This window comes from Neofelis nebulosa, chromosome 10 (genome assembly GCF_028018385.1).
Source record: "Neofelis nebulosa isolate mNeoNeb1 chromosome 10, mNeoNeb1.pri, whole genome shotgun sequence".
In the NCBI taxonomy this organism is placed as follows: domain Eukaryota; kingdom Metazoa; phylum Chordata; class Mammalia; order Carnivora; family Felidae; genus Neofelis; species Neofelis nebulosa.
Genome location: NC_080791.1, coordinates 4573430 through 4587066, shown reverse-complemented (window position 1 = coordinate 4587066; position 13637 = coordinate 4573430). Strand labels below are relative to the sequence as shown.

General features: G+C 41.6%; 1 protein-coding gene, 1 long non-coding RNA gene and 1 pseudogene across 2 annotated transcripts in view; 1 reads left to right on the top strand and 2 right to left on the bottom strand.

The window, feature by feature from the left end:
• The first annotated feature begins 2167 nt into the window (after window positions 1-2167).
• Window positions 2168-13637, top strand: part of LOC131486747 (guanylate cyclase soluble subunit alpha-2-like) — a 33253-nt gene continuing 21783 nt past the window's right edge. The window contains exon 1 of the mRNA XM_058686627.1: window positions 2168-2229. The gene's annotated coding sequence lies outside the window, so the exon portion shown is untranslated. The remainder of the gene's footprint in view (window positions 2230-13637) is intronic.
• Window positions 4076-7786, bottom strand: LOC131486749 (uncharacterized). The gene is made up of 3 exons (XR_009249431.1): window positions 7608-7786; window positions 6156-6452; window positions 4076-4449 (listed from the first exon to the last, which is right to left on the bottom strand). It is a non-coding gene; the product is annotated as an uncharacterized LOC131486749 (long non-coding RNA).
• On the bottom strand, window positions 11235-12012 carry LOC131486746 (RNA-binding protein Musashi homolog 2-like; annotated as a pseudogene).

Genomic DNA, 13637 nt, shown 5'->3' with positions numbered 1-13637 from the left:
AAAAAAGTTTTTTTTAAAGGCTTAACCCCTCTCACAAATATGTGCTTTTTAATAACTGGGAAATTCCTGGTGCAGGGAAGAAATGCCCTTTTGTACAAATGAGGTCATTCTGGTCTTAACTGGCCCTAGGCGCTCTAGTTCCTGCGTTCTGTTCCACGTTTTGTGACCAGAGGTTATTGGAAGGGTAATCCCTGTGTGCATAGTCACTGCTTTTAGGGCATGTTGCCAAAGAGAAAGTTATCTTAGCTCACAAGCTTCCCAGCCAGTGCAAGAGGCCCAGCTCCCAGGGGTACCCGGCCACTGACTGATAATGACTTGGTTTAGCTTGGCCGTGGGTTGAGTTTTTAAAGCACACTTTTCTTGTGCACTGGGATTTTTGTGTCTGCTGCTTCTTTAGATTTCTCAACAGCTCCATTGCTTCTCGATTCAGGAGTGATTTTTCTTGCTTGGGCACATTCTATCTACTGTGCTTTGATTCTGTGCTGAAGAGAAGAAACATCCATGCCAGCATGAGGCCTCCTGTTCATCTTCACCCGGTGTAAATGAAAAACAGCTGTTGAAGGCATTTGCCCTGTACCCATTTCCTTGCACACTTGGAGGCTGATTCCTCCAAAAATTAATTTCTTATTTGGTTCTTACCCCAATTTCTTAATAAAGTCTATGTTCAGGGATCTTCGTGGCTACCTGGGTCAGAAACCTGAAGCCCAGGCTCTGTTGCCTAAATAAGTCTAAGAAAAATTTGTTGACCTGGGAGTAAGAAACTATCTTCAGCTCTCCCAGAAAGGCAAGGATTATACAATTCGGCTGGGAACTAGTTATGTATTTGCCGCAGACCCCATTTTGTTGCCCAGAGCACCTGTGGCCCCTCTTGGAGGCCTCAGCATCCTTGCTTGAAAACTCTCGAGTCCTTGAGGAGGTGAGGCTTGATCTGGGCATGGCCCTTGTTTCTTGAGTCCACCTCGCCTCCACTGCCCTCAAGGCCTCGGTTTGTTGTAGACAACCACAATAAATATTGAGTATTGTTTTTTTTTTTTTGTTTTTTTTTTAATTTTTTAATATATGAAATTTACTGTCAAATTGGTTTCCATACAACACCCAGTGCTCATCCCAAAAGGTGCCCTCCTCAATACCCATCACCCACCCTGCCCTCCCTCCCACCCCCCATCAACCCTCAGTTTGTTCTCAGTTTTTAACAGTCTCTTATGCTTTGGCTCTCTCCCACTCTAACCTCTTTTTTTTTTTTCCCTTCCCCTCCCCCATGGGTTTCTGTTACGTTTCTCAGGATCCACATAAGAGTGAAACCATATGGTATCTGTCTTTCTCTGTATGGCTTATTTCACTTAGCATCAAACTCTCCAGTTCCATCCACGTTGCTACAAAAGGCCATATTTTATTCTTTCTCATTGCCACGTAGTATTCCATTGTGTATATAAACCACAATTTCTTTATCCATTCATCAGTTGATGGACATTTAGGCTCTTTCCATAATTTGGCGATTGTTGAGAGTGCTGCTATAAACATTGGGGTACAAGTGCCCCTATGCATCAGTACTCCTGTATCCCTTGGATAAATTCCTAGCAGTGCTATTGCTGGGTCATAGGGTAGGTCTATTTTTAATTTTCTGAGGAACCTCCACACTGCTTTCCAGAGCGGCTGCACCAATTTGCATTCCCACCAACAGTGCAAGAGGGTTCCCGTTTCTCCACATCCTCTCCAGCATCTATAGTCTCCTGATTTCTTCATTTTGGCCACTCTGACTGGTGTGAGGTGGTATCTGAGTGTGGTTTTGATTTGTATTTCCCTGATGAGGAGCGACGTTGAACATCTTTTCATGTGCCTGTTGGCCATCCGGATGTCTTCTAAAAAAAAAAAAAAAAAAAAATATTGAGTATTGTAATGAACCTAAGGGCTGGTGCAAAAGAATTTGAAAAAATATGGCTAGGAAATGCTATCACCCTTGAAATGCTGGGAAATTCCGGGTAATTGCTGAGTACCTCATATTACTTCCTGTGGAGAAAATACATGGCAAAATGCATAATGAGTTAATATTTTAAAGTGAAAACTTGTAGGAGATAAATCAGAAGACCCATATCTGCCTCTGATGCTCAGAAAGGGAAAGACACTGATGTGGTGATAATATATTTTTATTTTTTTTCTTCTTCTCCAGCCTCAGACAATACAGCAGACTCTCCAGAGGACATTGCAGTATTATGAGCACCAAGTTATTGGGTAAGTAAAGCAGACTTTGGTCATTATTTGGAGAAGATTAAAGATAATTACTCAAACATAGCTGTTGGGCATGCACTTTCCTGCCACCCAAGTCAGTCTTCTTTACAGTGGCTGTGGGGCCACTCCTTGGGACCCCTGGACTGACGTCCTTTGGTTTATTTTTGTTTAATCCTTTTAAATGAAATTCCCTTTTGGTATTGTCTTTCCTTTTTAACTTTTCTTCTTCTTGTGTTCTTTCCATCTTCTCCTCACTGAATCTCCTAATCGTGCCTTCGTAATACAGTCAGGTTTAATGGTACCAACCTGAGAGACTTTAAATGGGATTTTAGAATCCTTTAGGAAAGTCGACTCCGAGTCATTATAAGCCTAATAGAGTTCAGGGAGAGGTATTGGTTTAGAGTTCCACATTCCACATTGTTCTTTAATCTTTCTTTCCTTGACATCATTTGGATACGGTGTAATATAAGAAGACAAAATCAAGGAACAGGAACTCAAGGCCTCACCAGCGCATAGAAGTTTAAAGTTACTTTAATCTGTTTTATAAGGGAGGATGACGATGGTAACAGCTAATTGAACATTAGATGCTATGAATAAATGAGATAATTTCAGTGGAAGTATTCTGTAAATAGAAAGCTCCAGATAAGTGTATGGTTTACTTACAACTGCCTATGGCAGAAAGCAGTTGGAAATGCAGAAGGCTAAATTCACCTTCTGATGCAGTCTAGCTTAAAACGGAGGAGTTAAACTCATTGACATGAAAGACAGTGCATATTTATAATTCACATAGTTAATGTTGTCTCTGAGCTGCCATCATTTATTTGTATAAGATTGTGAGCACTTTTGAGGCGCTAACATTCAAATCCTAGTACCTTTTGAAAGGTCATCAAGCATCATTTAACGTTTGGGGCCAATAGTCATTGCCCTGGGGATCGAGACTATATTTGTGGCTAGTAGGATGCACTGTGATTATTTTTTTAAACCAAAACAGAAGAAAAGAAGATTTAGTGGAAACATAATCTCGGTACCTAGTACAATGCCATATGTTTTAAGTGCTGGATAATTATGTTAATTGTCATTTCAGAGGGAATTGCTTTGAAACCTTGTCACATGAGTACTCAAAAGTGTGGTACTAGGAGAAACATATTATTTAAACTCGTGAGATGGCTTTTAGTTTGAGGCCATTAGTGACTTTAAATGGTTTACCCTAATGGAGGCAAATGATGTCAAATTAATCTCTCCCCACATATTCTAAAATAAAACTTAATCATTCTCATTGGATTTGCTGCTTCCAAAGTGTGGTATTTGGATCAAATTAGTCAATATACTTGGCACAGTTCCTTGTATGTGGTGAACACTACAACCTGTTTGCTCTTGTGTTTAGTGTCATTATTATTTTTTGAATTGTATTTAAAAAAAATTTTTTTTAATTTTTGAGGGAGAGAGAGAGCAGGGGAGGGGCAGACAGAGAGGGAGACATAGAACCCAAAGCAGGCTCCAGACTCTGAGCAGTCAGCACAGAGCCTGATGCAGCCTCAAACCCATGAACCGTGAGATGATGACCTGAGCCAAAGTCAGTCACCTAACCGACCAAGCCACCCAGGAGCCCCTGTTTTTAATATTTTAAAGAAAATACCAGTAACCAAAGACAAATCATTTCGTGGAATTGCAAATGGCCTCTTTTGAAATGAAATGGTAACTGATGAAAGTCTCATTTGTGAACTGAACTTACGTCTTCAGGGCACATTGGAGAGGGAATCTTGTAACTGTGATCAGAGTGGTTACCTAGACTATGTTACCATAATCAGGAGAAAATTCTTTTTTCCATTAGTAAGAGGGAGTTCTCTTTTATCTCAACCACTGCCTCACCTCTCTTGTTCCCTCTGTCCATGTAGACATAGCCTGTGGTTATTCTTGGTTTCCAAATAGTCTTTGGTAGTTCTGTTTCTTAGAGACAGTGTAAGGAAAACCGTGCATGTGTCTCTGATAAAGAGGCATCCTGATGTCCAGTTGTCTCCAAAGAGACCCGTTAACACATTTTCACCTGAGTGGGGACTGCCTTCTGAAGACTTGGAAGTACCAGTGCCCGCTGCCTTTATTCGTGGGCACGCGAAAAGAGAGGAGATGTTGGTGGCAGTATTGTGACATTGGCCTTTCTTGACTTTGTCTTCCCTCTTCTCTTGGCCCCAGTGTCCCCACCCATCTCTCTTTCTTCCTATTTCTCTTTAATAGTGAAAAAGGAGAGCATCTATTATGACTAACATTTGAATTCAGTATTCACACCTGCCTGTTGTACCTCTTTCAAAGACACAATTAAAGGCTTTTTATCTCTAACTGAAAAGGAGTGTGTTTCTTCCAGTTAAAAGGATGTCAGGCAATTAGTAACAAATCCTGAGTATTAGTTTACATGTTTCCGGCAGAGGGTGAGGTTGGGAGAGCGATGGTTTTCCAAATCTCTGAAATAGGGCTTTGCCCAAGGTTTTTCTTGAAGTAATTCAGCTTTAAGGAGCCTTGAGTTGGGAGGATGAATCCGGATGAATGGTAAGCCCGGGACGAATAATAAGCTAGCCCTCCTGGGGTTTCTTTTTTTCAAAATTGTAATTGCAGTGCAGTTAACATACAGTGTTATGTTAGCTTCAGGTGTAGAATATGGTTATTCTTCACTTCCATACATCACCCTGTGCTCATCACAAGTGCACCCTTCACCTGTTTTATTCATCCCCCACCCACCTCCCTTTGGGGGACCACCAGTGTGTCAGTGTATTCTCTGTAGTCAAGAGTCTATTTCTTGGTTTGTCTCTTTTGTTTTTCCTTTTGCTCATTTGTTTAGTTTCTTAAATCCCACGTATGAGTGACATGATATAGTATCTGTCTTTCTCTGACTGATTTCACTTAGCATAACTTTCTAGCTCCATCCATGTCCAGAAGGGTCCCAGCCCTTATGTTGTGAATTTCTTAAGTCCCCTCTAACCACTGGCCTCCCAGCCTCCCTTTCTTGTCCTTTAAAACTGCCCTTGGATGGAACTGGAGAGTGTGATGCTAAGTGAAATAAGCCATACAGAGAAAGACAGATACCATATGGTTTCACTCTTATGTGGATCCTGAGAAACTTAACAGAAACCCATGGGGGAGGGGAAGGAAAAAAAAAAAAGAGGTTAGAGTGGGAGAGAGCCAAAGCATAAGAGACTGTTAAAAACTGAGAACAAACTGAGGGTTGATGGGGGTTGGGAGGGAGGGGAGGGTGGGGGATGGGTATTGAGGAGGGCACCTTTTGGGATGAGCACTGGGTGTTGTATGGAAACCAATTTGACAATAAATTTCACATATTGGAAAAAAAAAAAAGAGTATCATAGCTAACCAAATACTGTTTTATGGATAGAAGCGCTAAGCAGGCCTTCTCAAATAGGAGAGAACTTGAGCAGTACATCACCAACTAACTTCTGTTAAGGAAAAAAACAAACTACATGTTGAAATTTAATTGTTGCAATAATTCAACAAATTATGTAATGAGTTCTTACCTAGAACTCAGAGTGGCAGAAACCTTTATCCAGAAGATTATTAGTGACTCTGCTTAAATCTAGAACTTCTGTAAGAAAATGTGTGCAACAAGTGATAGCCATAAATCACGTATGTTCTGTTTCCAAAAATAAGGAAGTTATCAGAGAGGAAGTGAGAACTTTGAGATTTCCAAGTCTTTTAATCTGTGGATCAGGTAATGTCTAAAATTAAAATACATAACTGAAAAGTAATAATTGGAACCAGCAACAACAAACTTGTGAGTACAAGAACAGGTTAAAATGAAAATAATATAGTATTAAGGTATAAATTATTTGTACTGTATTTTCTAAAGTTTTTGCAATAAGCTTGTGAGACTTTCATGATTGGAATAAAAACAAAAAAGATTTAAAAAAAATAAAAAAAAATAAAACTGCCCTTGGACCTGCTTTATTTATCAGAACTTCAGGACTGCCTGCTGGTCCTTGATGAATTCTTACAAGTAGTTCACAGAAACTCTCTGAGGCTTTTTTAGTCTCTGAGATGGAGACATGAATGCAGGGAGCAGCTGTTGAAAGGCTCACACAGATGGAGGATGGAAGGGAGGAGCTCACGAGCCTCTGTTGGGGAGACAGCCTCTCTGTGCCCCAGGAACTTTATCTTTAAACATTTGTTCTAGTCCTCAGCTTGTTCATTCTCTGGTTCACGCAGTTATTCAGAGACCGTTCAGGCTGCAGAAAGGAGGGCTCAAGTTATTCATGCCATGTGGAAAAGCCTCTGCATCCCCACTGTTGCCGTGGCGGCTTCTGGCCTGGACACTTACTCTTGTGCCTCAACGTTGTGTCCACCACAGCAAGGTGACTAATCAGATGAGATTATGTCCCTTTCTCATTTCAGCCCAATGGTTCTCACTTGTTAACGTGCATCAGAATCACCTGCGGGCTTGTTAAAACACAGAGACCTGGACCTCACCTGCAGGACTCTGACCCCATGCCTCCCATGCACTCGTGGGGAGTTTCTAATGAGTTTCCAGATAATTCTGCTGACGCTGCTGGGCCAGCTATCACACTGTGAAATCCTTGCTTTACATCATTTAATGGCTTCCTGTGATAGAGTAAAATCTGAACTTTGCCTGTGATCTGGGCTCTGCTTACCTCTCTGACTCCATCTTCTTCCACTCCCTCTTGTCACTCCCCGCCCTCCCTGCCAGGCGTCTGTGGGCTTCTCAACTCCTACTTAGCCTCAGGACCTTTGCACATACCATCCCACTTTCCTGAAATGGACTGTCCCCAGATGGGTGCGTGGATTACTTTTTTTTTTTCTTTTTTAATGTTCAGGTCTCTTTTTAAACATCGTTATCTTCAGAAAAACATGCCATGGCCGCCCAATCTAGAGAAGCCCTCCATCCCCCCCTTACATCTCCAACCCATATATTTTGTATTCTATTCCTCTCTGGTATTCCTTTTCATAGAATTTATAATAGCCGATGTTATCTTGTTTATTTATCTAAATTACTTTCTTTTCTATTAATCCCATGCCTCTGTAATTTCTTGGTACATAGGAGGGACTAACATGTTTTTGGGGGGCCATTGGGAAGTGTGAATAAATGAAAAAGTTGCTCTCTGGAGGTATATACATAGAAGTATGTGTCTAGTGGGTAAAAGAGTAGATTATGCTTGGAAGGGGGCTTAAAATGAGGGGTAGAAATAATCTCCAGGGTTGATTACAGTTGTAGTATCCAAGAGCCTTTCCTGCATAGCATAAATTTTACTGATTTGTTTAGTTTCTCCTTTATGCTTAATGTTCTACTACTGTGTGTCAGGCTGAGTTTGTGGTAAGTTTATTTTTAAATTTTTTTTATATAAACTCTGCACAAGCACACTCACCTGTCCATACAGCACAGTCTTCTTCCCTCAATATGAGGAAAAGGGGCACTGAGTGTACATCTTTGTGTTAGTCTTTCTGTAACTCCAGCTTCTAGGGGCTGGACTCGCTTCTTGGACAGTGTGGTGGAAGGAACAATCAGAACCAGAAGGGGTAAGTAGGGGACAGGCCGGGATTGCCGTCAGAATTGAAAGGCACCCCAGATTGAGGAAAGTCTGCTTTATGATGACTTTCTCCCTCTGATGTCATTGTTGCCATTATGTTGTGTTCCTCCTGATCTCTGAGCAGAGGGCTGAGAAAATGCTTTGGGAGGAGACTTACCACATACCAGGTTTCCTAGATTTAAAGTCTGATTCTGCCTTTGAATGCTTTAGGGCACATTATGTAACAAAAACGGGCCTCAGTTTTCTCATTTTTAAAGTGGTAATAACATACTGATGTCCAGAGTGCCACCCCCAGCCTCTCTCCTCACGTTTGTGCTTCATGACTCCCCCTGGTCTGTAACTCACCAAAGTGGATTACCATGACAGTGCTGACAAGGCAGAAATTTCTTTTTTTCTTTTTTTTTTTTTTTTTATTTTGTAAAATTTGCACCCAAATTAGTTAGCATATAGTGCAACAATGATTTCAGGAGTAGATTCCTTAGTGCCCCTTACCCATTTAGCCCATCCCCCCTCCCACAACCCCTCCAGTAACCCTGTTTTTCCTCCATATTTATGAGTCTCTTCTGTTTTGTCCCCCTCCCTGGTTTTATATTATTTTTGTTTCCCTTTCCTTGTGTTCATCTGTTTTGTCTCTTAAAGTCTTCATATGAGTGAAACCGTATGATTTTTGTCTTTCTCTGACTAATTTCACTTAGCATAATACCCTCCAGTTCCATCCACTTAGTTGAAAATGGCAAGATTTCATGCTTTTTGATTTCTGAGTACTACTCCATTGTGTATATATACCACATCTTCTTTATCCATTCATCCAGCGATGGACATTTGGGCTCTTTCCATACTTTGGCTATTGTTAATAGTGCTGCTATAAACATGGGGGGTGCATATGTCCCTTCGAAACAGCACACCTCTATCCTGTGGATAAATGCCTAGTAGTGCAACTGCTGAGTCATAGGGTAGTTCTATTTTTAGTTTTTTGAGGAACCTCCATACTGTCTTCCAGAGTGGCTGCACCAGCTTCCATTCCCATCAACAATGCAAAAGAAATCCCATTTCTCCACATCCTCACCAACATATGTTTTTGCCTGAGTTGTTAGTGTTAGCTATTCTGAGAGGTGTGAGGTGGTATCTGAGTGTGGTTTTGATTTGTATTTCCCTGATGATGAGTGATGTTGAGCGTTTTTTCATGTGTCAATTGCCTATCTGGATGTTTTCTTTGGAGAAGTGTCCATTCATGTCTTTTGCCCATTTGTTCTCTGGAATATTTGTTTTTTTGGCTGTTGAGTTTGACAAGTTCTTTATAGATTTTGGATACTAACCCTTTATCTGATATGTCATTTGCAAATATCATCTCCCATTCTGTCAGTTGCCTTTTAGTTTTGCTGATTGTTTCCTTCGCTGTGTTGTAGACTTTTATTTTGATGAGGTCCCAGTAGTTCATTTTTGCATTTGTTTCCCTTTCCTCTAGAGATGTGTTGAGTAAGAAGTTGCGTGGGCAAGATCAGAGAGGATTTTGCTTGCTTTCTCCTCGAGGATTTTGATGGCTTCCTGTCTTACGTTTAGGTCTTTCATCCATTTTGAGTTTATTTTTGTGTATGTTGTAAGAAAGTGGTCAGGTTCATTCTTCTGCATGTTGCTATCCACTTTTCCCAGCACCACTTGCTGAAGAGACTGTCTTTATTCCATTGCATATTCTTTCCTGCTTTGTCAAAGGTTAGCTGGCCATACGTTTTTGGTTCAATTTGGGTTCACTATTCTGTTCCATTGATCTGAGTGTCTGTTCTTATGCCAGTACCATACTATCTTGGTGATTACAGCTTTGCAGTATAGCTTGATGTCTGGGATTGTGATGCCTCCTGCCTTGGTTTTGTTTTTTCAAGATTGCTTTGGCTCTTCCGGGTCTTTTCTGGTTCCATACAAATTTTAGGATTATTTGTTCTAGCTCTATGAAGAATGCTGGTGTTACTTTGATAGGGATTGCATTGAATATGTAGATTGCTTTGGATAGTACCAACATTTTTTTTCTGTGATAAACTATTTTCCTACATCAGTTGCTTAAAGGGGGAGAAAAATAAAGCATCATTAGGGAGAAGCACAGATAAACTATTTACAGAGATGAAGAAAATTCACAATGGCTGTAATGTCTGCAAGGCAAGAATACTAGGACAAGTTCACCAAAGCAAAGCAATTCATAGCAAAACAAAATACAGGGTGGGGGAGGGGGAGTCATACAGATATGTTTAAAAAAAATAGCACTCATGAAAAAGCCTGCAGGAAAATCAAAGGAGGCTAACCAATTATTACATCAAGCATCTTTAATGAGATGAGCAAAACTACACATGTTGGTTCTCAAGGACAGTGACATTCAAACAGATGGATCTGCTCACAAAAAAAAATATCCAGTGGAAACATGTGGGTCATTTCTCACAAACTATGCGCATAAACAAAGGGACGACTCTTGAAGGTCCTGCTGTGCTGTACTTCAATCTAAGAGAGTGGGGGTATTTTATTTCAAGTGCAGAAAGGGAGGGGATCAGAATCATGGGAAAAGCAAGCCCTTCTGGGGAGGTGACCATCAGGGGTGCCAATCAGATCAGAAGAGACCCTCTGTGTTCTGTCCCCTCCTATGTCAGTGGGCCAAGGGGCCATGATGCCAACAGGGAATTTAAGGCCAGGGTGGGCAGGGAGGTGAGAATGGGGGTTCTGGGGAAGGAGGGGCCTGACATGGATCTGTGCCCACAGTGCCCGAGACACAGCAGTGCCCAGGTGACTCCACTGTCCCTTCTCAAAGACAGATGTACATAAGTTATTGGCAATAGCCACAGATGGACTGGCCCCCAAAGACAAAAACAACCAGATAATGCTGGTTTTTGAGATACAGTTTTTCTTCCAGATTCAGTTCAATTAGTATTTACAGGAATAGGGTGTGTGTGTGTGTGTGTGTGTGTGTGTGTGTGTGTGTGTGTTCACTTTTGGTAATGTCCACTACAGGACATAACGTGCTCCAAGTCACATATCCTCAACCCCCGTGAGCCATCAGCACTAAAAGCCCACCCCAAGGAATGCCCCAAGAAGCTTATTTGGTCAATATTCAAAGTAATTTTATGCCTGTTTCCTGGACTCCCCTGAGGAGGCTCTACAAAGTTTGTAAGAAGTTTCCCTCTGATCCTGTTACATTCCAGGTGAGGGTGGGAGGTTGGGGTAAGTAGGAAGAATGTTCACGCTGGGCACAAGAAGCAAAATGCCAGGAGACTGCACAAGAAAAAAAAATTTCTTTTTAAACTGACTGAAGCAATGAGGACATGAGTCTTTTCTGAGAATTAAAAAAGAGTAAAAGAACATTGGTTCAAATGGGCAGCTAGGACACTCTCAGCAGGCATGGACAGTGGCGGGGCTGGCCCCGACCGGGACTGTGTCCTCTGTCTAGTAATGGTAGCAAACCCCACTTTGTTATGCCTCTCTTAAGATCTAGTTGATAAAAATTATGGGAAATTTATGTGAATCTTGTGAAATCGGCAAATAGTCTGGGAACTGATAGTCATAGCTAGGAGCAAATACAGGGTAGCCACGGCCATAGATAGTCACAAAGTTGGGGTAGCCTAGCATTCCCATGCCAAGCATGAATGCGTCCATGGTGTAAGGCAGTCCCCGGGCCTGGCCTCTTGTCCCCGGTGGGAACATAACTTCCCTAGGCTGAGCTTTCTTACATTCCACCATTTTATTATTGATTTCATGGAAATGAATCCCACAGACTTTTTCTACATCTTCATTCTCAAAGGTAACAAAGCCAAACCCTATGAGCCTTTTGGTCATCTTATCAAACATCAGCATTGCATCCTCCATCTTGCCAAACTGCTCAAAGTACTGTTTTACGTCCTCCACCACCATGTTCGCAGATAATCCGCCTACGAATATCTTCTTTGTTCTTGTGACCATCTTGGGTTGTGCCCCACGAGGAAATGCAACTTTGGGGTCGATCATCTTGGAATCGAATTCATGGTGGGTCTGACTTAATACTTCATCTACACTTGCTGGGTCTGCGAACGTGACGAAACCGGACTCGGGGGCATTTCCTAGTGGGATCTCTAATGACCATACGTTCTCTAATTTCTCCAAATTTGCTAAAATAGTCTCTAAGGCTATCTGGTGACGTCTGCCAGCTCAGTCAATCGATAAACATGTCACCGGGGTTGTGCTGGGAGTTGTGGGCACTGCCGGAGGTGCCTTGGCTCCCATTTGCCTCCATAGTTGAGCCCCCCCCGCCCCCCCCCCCCAAAAACCGAGCCCCACAGGGATCGGAGCAGAGCCGCAGCTGGCTACCAGCCCGAGATCTCCGGCTCCCTCCTCCCCCTCCTCCTCCTCCTCCCTTCCTCGGGCTCCTCCCAATCTCTCAGCCAGTGGCGGAGCACAGGAAGCCACACACATGGGCTCCACTGAGCTCAGCCTGGCTGCTCCACATACCCCCCCCATCCCCACCTCTCCCCCTCCTCCTCCTCACCCCCATCTGGTAGTATCAACACTTTAACAATATTTGTTCTTCCTATCCAGGAGCATGGAATATTTTTCCATTTTTTTGTGTGTCTTCTTCAATTTCTTTCATAAGCTTTATACAGTTTTCAGTGTATAGATTTTCACCTCTTTGGTTACATTTATTCCTAGATATTTTATGCTTTTTGGTGCAACTGTAAATGGGATCAATTCCTTGATTTCTCTTTCTGTTGCTTCATTGTTGGTGAATAGGACTGCAACCGATTTCTGTGCATTGCTTTTATATCCTGAAACTTTGCTGAATTCATGAACCAATCCTCGCAGTTTTTTGGTGGAATCTTTTGGGTTTTCCATATAGAGTATCATGTCATCTGCGAAGAGTGAAAGTTTGTCCTCCTCCTGGCCGATTTGGATGCCTTTTATTTCTTTGTGTTGTCTGATTGCAGAGGCTAAGACTTCCAATACTATGTTGAATAACAGTGGCGAGAGTGGACATCCCTGTCTTGTTCCTGATCTTAGGGGGAAAGCTCTCAGTTTTTCCCCATCGAGGATGATATTAGCGTTGGGTCGTTCATATAAGGCTTTTATGATCTCCAGGTGTGCTCCTTCTAACCCTACTTTCTTGAGGGTTTTTAATCAAGAAAGGATGCTGTATTTTGACAAATGCTTTCTCTGCATCTATTGAGAGGATCATATGGTTTTTGTCCTTTCTTTTATTGATGTGATGAATCACGTTAATTATTTTGCGGATATTGAACCAGCCCTGCATCCCAGATATAAATCCCACTTGGGTGTGGTGAATAATTTTTTTAATGTATTGTTGGATCCGGTTGGCTACTAATCTTGTTGGGAATTTTTGCATCCATGTTCATCAGGGAAATTGGTCTATAGTTTTCCTTTTTTGTGGCATCCCTGTCTGGTTTTGGAATCAAAGTAATGTTGGCTTCATAGAAAGAGTTTGGAAGTTTTCCTTCCATTTCTAGTTTTTGGAACAGTTTCAAGAGAATAGGTGTTAAGTCTTCCTTAAATGTTTGGTAGAATGCCCCTGGAAAGCCATCTGGCCCTGGACTCTTGGTTTTTGGCAGATTTTTGATTACTAACTCAATTTCCTTACTGGTTATGGGTCTGTTCAAATTTTCTATTTCTTCCTGTTTCAGTTTTGATAGTGTATATGTTTCTAGGAATTTGTCCATTTCTTCCAGATTACCCATTTTATTGGCATATAATTGCTCATAATATTCTCATATTATTGTTTTTATTTCTGTTGTGTTGGTTGTGATTTTGCCTCTTTCATTCGTGATTTTATTTGGGTCCTTTCCTTTTTCTTCTTGATCAAACTGGCTATTGGTTTATCAATTTTGTTAATTCTTTCAAAGAACCACC